Source organism: Ursus americanus, chromosome X (genome assembly GCF_024610735.1).
Source record: "Ursus americanus isolate L20-20 chromosome X, mUrsAme1.1.p, whole genome shotgun sequence".
Classification (NCBI taxonomy): Eukaryota; Metazoa; Chordata; class Mammalia; order Carnivora; family Ursidae; genus Ursus; species Ursus americanus.
In genome coordinates, this window is record NC_142164.1 from 29,062,389 (window position 1) to 29,072,785 (window position 10,397).

The window sequence follows — 10,397 nt, forward strand, 5'->3', positions numbered from 1 at the left end:
GGAGCAATTCTGGGTGGAGTCATGTTGGGGCTGGGTCAAATCTGGGAAGTATGCACATTAACACAAGAAGACCTAGGCTAAGAGAGGATTAGACTATATTGTTATTTTTAATTTTTATTTTTTTAAAGATTTTATTCATTTGAGAGAGAGAGCAGGGGGAGGGGCAGAGGGAAAGGGAGAAGCAGACATCCCACTGAGTGCCAGAGCCTGATGGGGGGCGGGGGCTTGATCCCAGGATGCTGAGATCATGACCAGAGCTGAAGTCCCATGCCACCCGGGTGCCCCTGTACTGTTATTTTATTTTATTTTATTTATTTTATTTTTTTTAAAGATTTTATTTATTTATTTGACAGAGATAGAGACAGCCAGCGAGAGAGGGAACACAAGCAGGGGGAGTGGGAGAGGAAGAAGCAGGCTCATAGTGGAGGAGCCTGACGTGGGGCTCGATCCCGTAACACCGGGATCACGCCCTGAGCCGAAGGCAGACGCTTAACCGCTGTGCCACCCAGGCGCCCCTGTACTGTTATATTAAATATTTAAAACCAGGCATAAGTTCTTAGCTAAATCCACAAAAAAAGTGGATTTATAAATATTCAGGCCTTGGGGTAAGGGAATTATTCCCACACAGAGAACACACTATATGAGTAATGTCTGTTCATTTACACCGAGACTGATGCAGGGAGATAGCTTTTATTTCTTGTTTTTTAAAAGAATTAATTTTTAAAAGATTTTATTTATTCTTTTGAGAGAGAGAGAAAGCACAAGAGCGGGGAAGGTCAGAGGGAGAACCAGACTCCTCGCTGAGCGGGGAGCCCAAATCGGGGCTTGATCCAGGAATCCTGGGACCCTAGGATCATGACCCGAGCTGACGGTAGATGCCCAACCAACCAAGCCACCCAGGTGCCCCATAAAGACTTTATTTATTTGAGAGAGCGCATGAACAGGGGGAGGGGTAGACGGGGGAGAGTGAGAGAGAATCTCAAGCAGAATCCCCACTGAGTTTGGAGCCCAACACTAGCTCCATTTCACAACCCTGAGATCATGACCAAGATTCAACCAATAGACTCAACTGACTGAGCCACCCAGGTGCCCCCCAGGGAGATAAATTTCAAGTCCAAGTGCCTGGTTCTCCTGTTGTTGCTTTAGTCTGTAGTAAAGCACTGTAGACAGCGGCAGCCCTACCTTTTAATTTTCTGAAATACTTTCATGTGTTAGCCTGAAAACATTGCTTAAAATACATTATAGTGGAGGTTGGAGGAAACTGGACATTTGTCTAAAAATTGAAGCAAATGAGAACAATTTTTATGCTAAAACCTGGGAAATAACAATCTTGAAAAAAGTTTCACTGAGTTAAGAAGAGTGAAAAGGTTAGAGAAGAATTGCATACAAACATACCTTGCAGATATGGCACAAATCGAACTTCATGAGTGAATATTCTCAAGGAATTTCTAAGGATATGTTTTTCGATCGTACTATTTTGAAGAGATGGGTTTTATGGAATTTGGTGTTGGTGGCGAGGCTTTCAATTTAGGCCAGATTCCTACCTGTGTTAATTTGAAATAGTTTTTCACGTGTTCAGGCAGTAATGTCTAATTTGTAGGTCAAAAGACTACCATTTGAGACCAGAGAAAATCATAAGTTATCTTAAGAGAGTATTGGTGAAAACCAAAATCCAGGATGAGTTATTAGCTTTGTCCCATGGTATGCATATGAGTGTAGTCGCGGAAATGGGATACAGATCTGGCAGTCTTGAGTTTTAGTGAATTTAGACCCAGTTTGTCTAAATTTTCCTTAACTCTACAGGCTAAAATATCAAGGCAGTATCCGGGGCGTCAGCAACTCTTATGTTCTAGTAAGAAGCCACAATGCCCAGGACTTCCTTGTCAGGTCATCTTTGTAACTCTCAAGAGGTTTTCCGAAGATGAATAACCCCTTAGATACCTTTGAGGGAAACCTGTTTTAAAATCCAACTTGCTCCTATTGAATACTTTTTTTTTTAAAGATTTTATTTATTTATTTGACAGAGAGAGACAGGCAGCGAGAGAGGGAACACAAGCAGGGGGAGTGGGAGAGGAAGAAGCAGGCTCATAGCGGAGGAGCCTGATGTGGGGCTCGATCCCATAACGCCGGAATCACGCCCTGAGCCGAAGGCAGACGCTCAACCTCTGTGCCACCCAGGCGCCCCTGAATACTTTTTTTTTTAAGATTTTATTTATTTATGTGACAGAGAGACAGCCAGCGAGAGAGGGAACACAGCAGGGGAGAGGGAGAGGAAGAAGCAGGCTCCCAGCGGAGGAGCCCGATGTGGGACTCGATCCCGGAACGCCGGGATCACGCCCTGAGCCGAAGGCAGACGCTTAACGACTGCGCTACCCAGGCGCCCCTGAATATTTACTTTAGACTCCGGAAGCTTTCATCACGTTCAGCTTCCCCCACAACCAGGACAACACTGTCCCTAGATTGTCGGGGGCAGAGGCAGCTGGACACTGATGGTCTGCTGTCAAGATACCGACATTTCTTCATCTTGTTACCAGGCTTAGCGGCAGCAGAAGATACCGGTGCAGTTCATCAGCTAGACCCACATTCAAGAGCTGGAAAAACCATTAAAGAATATTAAAGGTGGGAGGAGAGAGACAAGGCAGGAATTACAGTCAAAAGCTTAGCACGTAGTAGATGCTCTCTAAGGGTAAACCGAAGAAGACGCTGCAGTGGTAACTTTCTTAAAATATTTTACTAATAAAAAAATAGGTTCTCCCACTGGAGTTTAATATCTCAGTGGCATAAAGAGTTGTATGTTGTGGGGTTGTTTTTCTTTTTTTCTTTTTTGTTTTTTAAAGATTTATTTATTTGACAGAGGGAGAGAGTGAGACAGAGAGCACAAGCAGGGGGAGCAGCAGGCAGAGGGAGAAGCAGGCTCCCCAATGAGCAAGGGGCCTGATGCGGGACTCGATTCCAGGACCCTAGGATCATTACCTGAGCTGAAGGCAGACGCTTAACTGACTGAGTCACCCGGGTGCCCCTGTGGTTGTTTTGGTTTTTTTTTAAGATTTTATTTATTTATTTGAGAGAGAGTGAGCACAAGCAGGGGGGAGTGGCAGAGGGAGAGGGAGAAGCAGGCTCCTGGGACCCTGAGGCTGGGCTCGACCCCAAGACCCCAGGATCATGATCTGAGTCAAAGGCAGATGCTTGACCAACTAAGCCACCCAGTCTCCCCTATTTATAATATTCTTAGTTGATCTAACAGATAATGGTTTGTTCAAAAGAATAATAGCAAAAATGTATTCAGTGATTATAGCATATGGATAAGTGAAGGGAATGACAGCACAGTTATACAAGACAGGAGAAAGGAACTGGCCACATTCGCATAAGGTACTTGTGCTACCAGTGAAATGATCTAGTGTTTCTTGAAAGTGGACTTATTTGTTGTAAATGTATATTGCAAATTCTAGGGCAACCACTAAAAAAAATTTCTAAGTGTTACTGAGATGTTAAGAGAGGAGAGAAAATTGAATCATAATAAAAAGTTCAATTAAAACCAGAGAAGGCAGAAAAAGAGTGGAAGACAAAATAGAAACCAAGAACAATAACAAAGAATAGAAAATGATCATAAAAATGGTAGATATTAATCAAAATATATCAAGAATAATTTTAAATGTGAATAGTCTAAATATGCCAATTAAAAGAGACAGTAAGTCTGGATAAAAAAATAAACAAGAGCCAACTACATGTCACCTAAAGAAACCTACTTTACTTGTTTTTAATTTTTTTATTTTTCAAAGATTTTAAGTAATTTCTACACCGAACATGGGGCTTGAACTCACAACCCTGAGATCAAGAGTCACACCCTCCTCTGACTGAGCCAGCCAGGCACCCCAGAAACCTACTTTAAATATAAAGACACAGGGCACCTGGGTAGCTCAGTCACTTAAGCGTCTGCCTTTGGCTCCGGTTGTGATCTTAGGGTCCTGGGATCAAACCCCTCGTTGGGCTCCCGGCTTGGTGGGGAGCCTGCTTGTCCCTCTCCCTCTGCCTGCCACTCCCCCTGCTTGTGTGCTCTCTCTCTCTCAAATAAACCAATGAAATCATAAATAAATAAATAAATAAATAAATAAATAAATAAATAAAAGACAGGGGTGCTTGAGTGATGGTTAAGCATCCAACTCTTGGTTTCGGCTCGGGGGGTGATCTCAGAGTTGTGAGATCGAGCCCTGCATCAGGCTCCACACTCAGCATGGAGTTCACTTGAGATTCTCTCTCCTTCCTCCCTGCCCCTCCCGATTGTGCTCTCTCTCTCTCAAATAAATAAATAAATCTTTAAATAAATAAATACAAAGACACAGATAGCTTAAAGGTAAAGACATTGAGAAAGATATATCATGCCAACACCGAGCAAAACAAAGCTGCACTATCTCAGACAAAGCACGCTTCGGAACAAGGAAAATTATCAGGGATAAAGAGGGGCATTACATAACAGCAAAAGACTCAATTTTCCAGAAGGCACCAATCCTTAATGTGTACATGCTTAACAACACAGTGTCAAAATACATGAGTCAAAAACTGACAGAACCGCAGGGAGAAATAGACAAATCCATTATTGTACTTGAGGACTTCAACATCCCCTCTGTTACAAACTGACAAAGACAGCAGGTAGAAAACCAGTAGAATCAAATATAATTGAACTAAGAGCACCATCCATAAACCAGATCTAAATGACATTTATAGAATACTTCAACAACAGCAGAATGCTTATCCTTCTCAAGCTCACATGGAACATTCACTAAGATAGACTATATCCTGGGCCATAAAACACACTTCTAGATAACACATGGATCAAAGAATAAACCTCAAGAGAATTAAAAAAAAACATTTTGAACTAAATGGAAATGAAAACACAACTTGTCAAAATTTGAGGATGCAAAGGAAATCAGTGCATGGAGAGACATTCGTCACAATGAATGCATATATTAGAAAAGAAGAAAAATCCAAAATTAATAATCTCAGTTTCCACCTTAGGAACCTAGAGAAAGAAGAGCAAGTTAAATCCAAGTAAGCAGAAGAAAAGATATAAAAATCAGAGCAAAAATCAGTGAAATTGAAAACAAGAAAACAATAGAGAAAATCAATGAATCCAAAAGTTGGTTATGTGAAAATATTGATAAAAGTGATAAGTATCTGTTCAGGCTAACCAAGATAAAAAGAGAGAAGACACAAATTGCTACCATCAGAAATGAGAGGGGGACATCACTTCTGATTCTGCTGACATTAAAAGGATAATAAAAGCATATTATGAACAACTCTGGCCACAAATTTGATAACTTAGAAACAATGGCCCAATTCTTTGAAAAACACAATCTAACAATACTCATAAAAGAGAAATAGACTATATGAATAGGCCTATATCTATTTTAAATTGAATCAATAATTAATAACCTTCCAAAACAGAAAGCACCAGGTACAAATGGGTTCACCGGGGGAATTCTACCAAATGTTTCAGGAAGAAATGATACGAATTCTCTATAATCTGGTCTAGAAAATAGAACCAAGGGAATGCTTCCTAACTTGTTCTATGAGGTCAGCATTACCCTGGTACTAAAACCAGACAATACATTGTAAGAAAGGAAAACCAAAGACCAATTACTCTCATGTAAAAATCCTCAACCAAATATTAGCAGATCAAATCCAACAATGTATGAAAAGAAGTATATACTATGACCAACTAGGATTTATCTCAGCTATGCAAGGCTAGTTCACATTCAAAAAGTCAATTAATATACTCCATCACATCAACAGTCTAAAGAAGAATGACATGATCATATCATCAGATGCAGAAAAAGCACTTGACAAAATCCAACACCAACTCATGCTAAAAACTCTCAGCAAGGGGCTCCTGGGGGATTCAGGGGGCTAAGCATCTGCCTTTGGCTCAGGTGATCCGTGGGATCAGCCCGCATCAGGTTCTCTGCCCCGCGGGGAGCCTGCTTCTCCCTCTCCCTCTACCTGTCTCTCCCCCTGCTTGTGTGTGTGCCCTCTCTCTCTCTCTCTCTCTCAAACAAATAAAATCTTCAAAAAAACCAAAAAACCTCTCAGCAAACTAGGAATGTAAGGGCAGCTCCTCAACACGATAAAGGACATCTATGAAAAACCTACAGTTATTAACATACGTAGTGGTGAGAAATTAGAGGCTTTTACCCTACTACGATCCGGAAGAAAGCAGGGGTGAGCTCTCTAACTACTCTTATTGAACATCATACTGGAAGTCCTAGCTGATGCAGTAAGACAAAGGAAAAAAGGTATGTAGATGGGGAAGGTAGAAATAAAACTGTCTTTGTTCACAGATGACACGATTGTCTAGGGAGAAATTGCCAAAGAATTGTTAAAAAAAAAAAAAACCAACAAACAAATCTTCCTAGAACTCATAAATAGTCATAGCAAAATTGCAGGGCACAGGTTAATATACAAAGCTCAATCACTTTCCTATATACCAGCGATGAGCAATTGGAATGTACAATTTAAAACACAACATCATTTATATTAGCACCAAAAAATTGAAATAAAAGGCATAAACCCAACAAAATATGTGCGATATCCCAATATCTATATGTGGAAAACTATAAAACTCTGACTTAAGAAATCAAAGAACTGAATAAATAGACTGTCTGTGCTCATGTAAAATGTAGGAGAAAATCTAGGTAACCTCGGCCTTGGCAAAAAGTTTTTAAAATTTTTTTTGAAGATGTATTTATTTATTTTAGGGGGAGAGAGAGAGTGAGCATGCGAGTGGGGGGGAGGGGCAGAGGGAGAGAGGAGAAGGAGAGAAAGAGAGAATCTCAAGCAGAGCCCCCACAGAGCACCGAGCCCCGAGATGAGCTTAATCCCACGACCCCGAGATCGTGACCTCAAGATCATGACCTGAGCCGAAACCAAGAGTCAGACCCCACCCGACTGAGCCACCTAGGTACCCCTGGCAAAGGGTTTTGAAATACGACACCAACAGGGGTCTCCATGCTCAGCACCAGGAGTCTCCTGAAGTTTCTCTCTCCCTCTCCCTCTGCCCCTCCACCCCTCACCCCCCGGACTCTCGCTCTCTGTCTCTCTCTCTAAAATAAATAAATGAATCTTAAAAAAAAATACAACACCAACAGCACAATCCATGAAAGAAAAACTGAGAACTTGGACCTCATTAGAATTAAAAATGAGTGCCCAGGGGGGCGGTCAAGATGACAGAGTAGGAAAATCCTGAGCTCACCTCCTCCCATGGTCACACCAAGGCTGCATCTATGTATAGAGCAATTCAGGACCAGCAGCTCAGTTCTTGCACACCTAAAGATACAAAGAAAAAGCCACATCAAGAAGGGAAGGAGGGACAGAGATGCAGTCTGTTCAGGACCCACACCCCCCAGGGCAGTGACCCACAAGTGGGAGGACATCACAGGTGTGCACATCCTCCATGGGGAGCAAGGGTTTAAGCCGAACATCAGGTACCTCCCGCCCTGGAGACCTCCACCAGGAAGATGATCCCATATAATGTCTGGCTTTGCACATCAGAGGGGCAGAACTCCCGGGGAGTCAGAGGGCTGTAGAAAACTGCCGCTCTGCGGCTAAAGGGCCTGTGCATAAACTCGGACCCAGCACAGGGGCAACAGCTTGAAAAGCACCTGGGCCTTCCATGAAGATTTACTGACTAATGTTAGGGTATGTGCTGGAGGAGCAGGAATCTGTAGGTTCTTTAGGACAAAAGCATTGTCAAAGGAAATAAAAAATACTTTGAGGCAAATTAAAATGAAAATATAAACTTAAAAAAGTATTTGGAAAAAAATTAAAAAATAAAGGTGCACCTGGGTGGCTTGGTTGGTTAAGCGTCTGCCTTTGGCTCCTGTCGTGATCCCTGCTCTCCCTCTGCCTCTGCCTGCCACTTCCCGTTTGCACTCTCTGTTTCTGTCAATTAATTAATTAAAAAATCTTTGGAACACAGCAAAAGCAGTTCTAAGAGGGAAGTTCAGAGCAATACAAGCCTGCCTCAAGAAACAAGAAAAACCTCAAATAAACAATCTAACCTTATACCTAAAAGAACTAAAAGAACAAAGTCCGAAGTTAATAGAAGGAAGGAAATAATAAAGATCAGAGCAGAAATAAATGAAATAGAGACTGAAAAAGCAATAGGAAAGGTAGTGAAATTAAGAGCTGGTTCTTTGAAAAGACAAACAAAATTGATAAACCTTTAAGAAAAAAAGAGAGGGGACTCAGGTGAATCAAATCAGAAATGAAAGCGGAGTTACCAGTGACACCACAGGAACACAAAGGACTGTAAGAGAGTACTACCAAAAATTATATGCCAACAAATTGCACAATCTGGAAGAAATGGATAAATTCCTAGAAACATACACTCTTCCAAGACTGAATGAAGAATCAATAGAAAATCTGAACAGGCTGATTACTAATAATGAAATTGAATCTGTAGTCAGAAGACTCCCAACAAACAAAAGTCCAGGACCAGATGGCTTCACACTTCATACCAAACGTTAAGTTTTTAAAACTTTTTAAATTATTTTGTATTATCATGCCAACGAGAGGGGCTGGGGCATGGGTTTTACCGCTGGAACTAAAGTGCATGTCTACCAGCCATTGGGCAGGTAGCCCAAGGGCTGTTGCAAAGTCGGCTTTTATAGCCAGTAGACGGGAAAGTGTACAGCCTGGTATCCCACAAGTTAGGGATAGGTTTTCCACCCAAAACTTTCTTTTTTAAAAGATTTTATTTATTTATTTGACAGAGAGAGCACAAGCAGGGATAGTGGCAGACGGAGAGGGTGAAGCAGGCTCACTGCTGAGCAGGGAGCCAGAAGCGGGCTCCATCCCAGAACCCTGGGCTCATGACCTCAGCCAAAGGCAGGTGCTTAACCGACTGAGCCACCCAGGTGCTGCCATCCAAAACTTTCTTATTAGAAATTTCTCCAAATCCCCACCCCAAATCATATAATTTCTCCTACTCAGTTCAGTCCTTGGCGCTCATCCCATGATCAACTGTTTTTACATAGAAGATATCCAGTAGTGCGGTTCACTTTTTCCATTTACATTATGTTAGCATCTTTCCCTTAAATTCTAAAAAAGGAGATTTCCAATAATTGATCGCATTAGTTTTCATGGTCTGATAAGTTACTTCTTAGGAGGAAAGGCCCAGAAGGCCATCTAGCTACTAGTAGACTGGATTCTGAATTTCCATAGTAAACTCATTGTACCTTCAAAAATTAAAGTCAGTAAATTAGTGTTCAAATATTCTTTCTTTTAAAAACAGTATGAAATGAATAGAATAGATAACCATTAACCATGTATTGCTTGAGCTAGTGTATGATGGGACCAGTTTAAGGGGCTGGACAAGAAGGGGCTTACAAATTCCTTTTGCTGGTGCATATTAGTGGAGATGAATTTCTGGGGAATAAATAATCAGTTTTCTCTGGGCTGTGAACTTAACTGTAGTGTATCAGGCTCAAATTATTAACAAAGAATTTGCGCCCTCTAAGCTAACTGGGCAAATGCGGCTTAAACATCACAGCTCACCACCAATATTGATAAACCCTCCTTATTTTGTTTGAGGTTAGAAAGAAAAAATTGGGGACGCCTGGGTGGCTCATTCGTTATGCGTCTGCCTTCAGCTCAGGGCGTGATGCCAGGGTCCTGGGATCGAGCCCCACATCGGGTTACCTGCTCCGCTGGGAGGCTGCTTCTTCCTCTTTCACTCCCCCTGCTTGTGTTCCCTCTCCGGCTGGCTATCTCTCTCTCTGTCAAATAAATAAATAAAAAGAAAGAAAGAAAGAAAGAAAGAAAGAAAGAAAGAAAGAAAGAAAAGAAAGAAAGGGAGAGAAAGAAAGAAAGGGAGAAAGAAAGAAAGAAAGAAAGAAAGAAAGAAAGAAAGAAAGAAAAAGAGAAAGAAAGGTAAGGAAGAAAGAAAAAATAAATTGTGGGGGCGCCTGGGTGACTCGCTTAAGCGACTGCCTCCGGCTCAGATCATGATCCCACCATCCTGGGTTCGAGCCCCACCTGGGGCTCCTTGCTCAGCGGGGAGTCTGTTCTCCCTCTACCTCCCCCCCTCGTGCTCGCCCGCGCTCTCTCAAATAAATAAAAATCTTTGAAAAAATTGTGTGTGGGGTGGTATACTCCTACACACAGCCACACACATGCAAACAACGTATATATGTAAAGTTACATTGGCTTTGTTATTCACACGGCCGCTCGGGGGAATGTCTCCTGTGGCCTCTCGCCCTTCCCTTCAGGTATTTCAACTCGAGGCTAAAGCAAAGACTCGTTCTCTAGTCCAGTTTAGATAGGAGCAGCCTCACTCGGGACCGGAAGGGTGAGTGGATCCGGTTGCCCCACGGACTTCTTTACACCGATACACACATCTC

The 10,397-nt window shown here is 42.0% G+C and overlaps 1 long non-coding RNA gene across 1 annotated transcript; it reads right to left on the minus strand.

Moving 5' to 3' along the window:
• Positions 1 to 2,008: 2,008 nt before the first annotated feature.
• On the minus strand, positions 2,009 to 10,389 carry LOC148106864 (uncharacterized). The gene is made up of 4 exons (XR_015723318.1): positions 10,199 to 10,389; positions 9,697 to 9,773; positions 7,247 to 7,320; positions 2,009 to 2,591 (listed from the first exon to the last, which is right to left on the minus strand). It is a non-coding gene; the product is annotated as an uncharacterized LOC148106864 (long non-coding RNA).
• Between the last annotated feature and the right edge of the window lie 8 nt (positions 10,390 to 10,397).